Source organism: Lytechinus pictus, chromosome 16, assembly GCF_037042905.1.
Source record: "Lytechinus pictus isolate F3 Inbred chromosome 16, Lp3.0, whole genome shotgun sequence".
In the NCBI taxonomy this organism is placed as follows: Eukaryota; Metazoa; Echinodermata; class Echinoidea; order Temnopleuroida; family Toxopneustidae; genus Lytechinus; species Lytechinus pictus.
In genome coordinates this window covers 12005510-12010915 of record NC_087260.1, presented here as the reverse complement: position 1 = coordinate 12010915, position 5406 = coordinate 12005510, and the positions used below count along the sequence as shown (strand labels likewise).

Sequence of the window (5406 nt, the reverse complement as noted above, 5' to 3'; positions counted from 1 at the left end):
TTTCAAATATATGTTTCAAAGTGCAAAAATGGAAGCACATCTAACCATTTCTAATAAAGCTCTCAACAGCGATATTTTTGTTTTAGATATGAGATTCTAATAAATTACATGAATGATTATATACAATTTGACATATACCATGTTTATTGACGATGGAATTGCGAACAATATTGTGAAATCTTTACAGACTGCCATTTTGATTTGGGCGTGTCATCTGGACACCTACCATCCTCCAATATACGGGTCCCATACCATTTCAACCAATCAGGAGTTCAGAGCGACGACGTCAGAATGGAACCATCCAATCGCTACCCGCCAAATGAATGGCTAGGTCAATTACCCGAGGACGATGATAACTTTATCGAAGTGATTTTCCAAGAAGACGTTTTGGTCCGTAACGCTATTATCCAACAGTGCAATGGATCTAGGATCATATCATTCAGTGTTGATGTTTTCCAAGGCAATGTCACAATTTCGGCCGATTTTGTAAGTTTAAGATTATTGCTTTTCATCGTATCGCCAAAAACCTGTTTTGCAACGATCCTGGTGATACATTCAAATCAGTTTTATTGTTAGACCTCGTTCCTACTTTCGCGACTCGCCCCACGATTGAAACGGTGATCTTAATCGTGTAATAATCGTCGTGATCCTATCAGATCGTATCAGATCAGTGGTGGCAATCGTACTGAATCTACAAGCTTCATTCTTAAAATGTTTTTTTCTTAAAAGTTCAAGCTTAAGAATGGCCGTATCAAATTTGTGAAATGACACCATCCAGCCTGAACATCTAGCGTTCTGTATACGTGAAATCAGCTTAAAACATGAAGAATTCAGTAGTGCTGAGGACCTGTTGTTCAAAAGGAAAGACTCAACAAAAGATTGCGTAATCGAAATGTTCCTTAGATCTTTTGCTATTTTCCCTTTTACAAGTTTCCTTTATCAAATGACCATTCAAAAGCACCCCCCCCCAAAAAAAAAAAAAAAACATATACCAGCAGAATACCATCGTATGAAAACCGCGAACATTCCAAAGATATTATTCACAAATTAAATTTGTAATCCATAATGTTCCTTAAGCCTAATAAGAAAGGAAATGTCTTCCCCCACCAATTCAATTGATTTTTTAACCATTTGAACCAAAACGTCCTCTCAATATCTCACTTTTGTTTTTACCCTAGGATATTTCGGACTGTTTTTCTTCAGCCTGTAAAGTCTCGACAAGATGGACTGAAAGTGCCGACCAATATAAGATCATCCCAACGAGATGGGAAGGGGATTTATGCTTTCGATTTGAACTTCTCGGATGTACTAGCGTAGGTAAGCTTGTTAACTGGGACCCGTTACATATGGAGTTTCAAAAATGCAATTTGTGATTTATTGAAATGAAATCTGAAATAAAAAAAAAAATCGTGAAATTATTTCCCATTGTTACAGCTACTGTGGTAAAAGGGGCTCCGTAGCCAATCATGACCGGTGTTTCTACGGTATATGGAAGTCGTTATGGCAAAGTTGCAATGGTTGTAACTCTTTATAAAAATGGACCAATTAATAAAATGTTCTTTTCATCACCTAATCAGGGGGTAATATTTTTGTCAGCGGTTGTGTGATAAGATTTCATGAATGAAAGATTTGATTTATCAATGGCTAAGTATCAGGTCATTTATTCATTTTATTATCTTTAATGCTTACATAGTTATCCTGGTTATCGTTCCATTATTATTGGAAATTATACTATCCAGAAGTTTCCTAGTTTACCTTGATATACTTACCATGTTCACTTTGCAATCTTTCCCCTTGATTGATTTATAGGGATTTTTCGCAACTGCAACAGAGATGAAATCAAGAACACATTAAATTTATAAAAATGCCCATCAAATGACCACAAAAATCAGCTGGGAGGACTTTGTCGACAATTGATGAACCGGAACGGCAATTTCGTCCTGAGCTTCGAAGGCTGACGAGAAATTGCAAATATGTCGTTTGTAAAGAGTCCAGGACGAAACTGCTGTTTTGATTAACCAACTTTTTGACAAAGACTTTATGTGCTTTGTCATGAAGGGCGATTGACAATAGATTTTCTATGTTCTTGAATCCTTCGTGTGTCGTGGAAGTGAAAGCCTCCTATTCTGTATTTACGTATGTGTAATTTTATTCTTATTGTATATTCCTATGTTAATTGGACACGAAACAACATTTCGTATCAATTGATTAATATTTACAGACTGTTCCACCTCGTATTGTAATCTTGGTACTCATGGTAAAGGGAGCTGTTCATCAGGTTCCCTCTCGAAGAGTGCTCAGCAATTCACTCGAAATCTCTCCGTATCACTTCCTCCTCGCGCACAGTGCCAGGCCAATATCACCGCACCAATGGATGCCTATGTCTCTTTCATCTTTGATGGCTTTGACGTAAGTACCAACCGAATGAATTATGCCATACATGCATTTGGTGTAAGGCGGGAAAATGAATCCATTCACGAGTTCACATCATGGACTTGTTGCGCTGTTCAGGATGCAAATGAAAGTGATAGTTTACTCCAGAGTGCCCCCTGCCTCCTAACAGGTTTAACGATCCCCCAGCCTCTCAAGAATGCTTGGACTGTTGTTTTTTTAAACGTTGATGATGACTTTTTATCACTTGTTTTAGTTTTAGTTGTCAGACGAGATTTTCCAGGAGCGCCACTGCTGCAAAGTATAGATATCTATAATACATGTATGGACAGTATATCAACAAACCAAATAAATTTGCATTGATTTTTTTTAATAAGTTAATTGTGATTATTTATGGTATATCTAGGACGTGAAAGATATCAAGAAAATCTCAGACGGGGTTCTGATATTACATGACCCGAAAACACAATCAAAGACAAACTTTGACCTCGCCCAGGTTCCTCCGGTTGACATTTCCACCTCGTCTCATCTCAACCTGAAAATTCTATCAGGTCTCTTGACCGCTACATCAGATGTCATTGCTTCTTTTGGATATGTGGGTAAGTTTGTAATGATAAGGATATTTCTTTTACTCTAATCCATTGGTGCCATATATATATATGTGTTTAAAAAAACATTCCATAGGGGCGGAATCATCAAAACAAATGATGTCTGGGTGAAACTGTCAAACTGAGAGTGGTGAAGTTCTGAAGTGCTCCAGATTGTTAAAAGTTTTGCGAAGAGATCATGGGCGAGTGTTCAATAGTCTAGATTAGATGCAGTACATCCCTGAAATGAGTTATAAGCGGAAACCATTGGACCACTTCATGATTAATTTTAGGGCAAAATAATTTGGACATAATAATGACGTCATACATCAATTTGAATATGGAAAGTCAATGGAAGTTATGGTCTTTTTTTAGACGATCAGGGTCGTCAGAACTCACTCTCTTGCTACTATGCTCTTTATCTTGCAGATAAACCAGGCTGCAAGGGAAAAGAAACTGACACTGTCCACTCATGCACAGAGAGCACTGGTCTTTTCTTCTCACCAAACTACTTCGACCTGTACCCTCCGAACCTCGACCGTTCCTGGGAGATCAGTACTCGGCCTTGGTCTAAAATCGTCCTCCGTTTCATCGAATTCGACGTCGCTTCCCTCGATGAGCGGTGCCAAGAGGACTTTGTGGTTGTCACTGACGTATCGAATTCGGCAATCATCGGGCGCTTCTGCAGTCAGGCACCACCGTCGGGCGACTACATGTCTTCTTTAAACAGGATGCGTCTTTCTTTTCACTCTGATGGGATTGAAGGTGGCTCGGGATTCTTGGCAGAATATGATACAGGGCATCTGATACCTGATGTGTTCTCGGCATCTGAGTTTACCAGTAAGTACTAAATGCATTCATGGTATAAAACGTAAGTATATGTTATGTGTTAATGTGTCTTGATAAAACAAATGTAACGTAACCACAGTTTGAGCTTTACAAACTTTATGAATAGATGTGTCATCCTAAAAAGGGAAACAATGTGTTTTCAGCAGAAGTCTTTTAACAAGTTCTTCAATCTTTCTGTGGTAGAAAAAAAATTGTGTATCCTCAACATATCAAAAAGTGTTCTTTCAAAGACGAGAGAGTCCAATAAAAGTTACAGGTTTATGTTTATTTATGGCTGACAACACTGCTCTACTTATAATTATATTGTGCATGTTGTAGGGTTTCAGAAAACATTTCAACCAAACGTTCCGACACAATATCTGGACCAATTATAGCCGAGGCAAACTGAAGCATGCTTGAGTAAGACTAGCCTAGATTTCGGCGTAACATCGTCTACTAGGGACCAGTGATAATTACAAGGTAATGTTAACATGACGTAGTTGATATTGAGTTATCATTTTTTACGATTATAATCTCAGATGAAACTTGTCAGACGGGTTGGGACTACTTCCGGCAATCCTGCTATAAGCTCTTTGTCAGCTCTGACGTCATAACATGGAACGAGGCAGAGGCAGAATGTGAAACCGTAGAGGACGCACACTTGATCAGTATTCATGATAAGGATGAGATGACGATGCTGCACTATATGATCTCAACTCAGTGGCAGACTGCAGATACAAAGACGTACATAGGCAAGTTTGATTATTTATGAAAAAATACCGATCTGGGCTAACAGTCCACGTTTCCACAGAACGTGTTAGTCAATTTTTTGGTGACCTTGAATAATATCAAGTTTTCTGTTTCGTAAAAAGTGACCATTACAGTAACTTCCCTTCCATTGTGGCGACTACCATTGTTATGGGGCCCAGACATGCCAGTAGTAATTCAAGAATAAGGTTTCCATGTTTCTCACTTTTATCTCACAATACCTAGGGATTTCGCCAGTTATTTTCAGTTCTGTAAACCATTTCTGCTTATACTAAACAATAGCCCTCAAAGGGGTTATTATTACTGGTTCGAATTGGTACGAAAAGCGTTATGCTGTGCCATACGATAGACTAATAATAAACACACATTTTAACCAACAGTCTTGCTTATAATCACACTTTCTTCTTTATTAATCTTTGACACAGGCCTCGGACATAGGGACCAAAGAGGGGTATTCAAATGGACTGATGAAACACCCATGTCTTATACTGATTGGTATATTCCCCAATAGTAAGTTCTTATCATAAATTGAACGCTCATAAAGTAAAATAATTACCAGATATAAGCACTTTTTCATTATTTGGACCTATATTGTACACACATGCACGCACACACGCGGTATAGTGCAAACACACCCACACACCTATACATACACGCAATGAAAAAAAAACGTAGATAAATATCTATTTACCAAAGAAATTGATTTTTTTTATTCGGCAGTAAATGTTTTAAATGTTTTAATTTCACATAGTAATAATGCTGACAGTTATTATAACTTATTTGTTTCAATACGGTAAAAAAAAATTGCTATCAGCCGACAAGGCTGTTTTTC

At 37.9% G+C, this 5406-nt stretch overlaps 1 long non-coding RNA gene across 1 annotated transcript; it reads left to right on the top strand.

The window, feature by feature from the left end:
* Positions 1-408: 408 nt before the first annotated feature.
* Positions 409-2280, top strand: LOC135157112 (uncharacterized). The gene is made up of 3 exons (XR_010296148.1): positions 409-486; positions 1179-1317; positions 2222-2280. It is a non-coding gene; the product is annotated as an uncharacterized LOC135157112 (long non-coding RNA).
* Positions 2281-5406: the final 3126 nt, after the last annotated feature.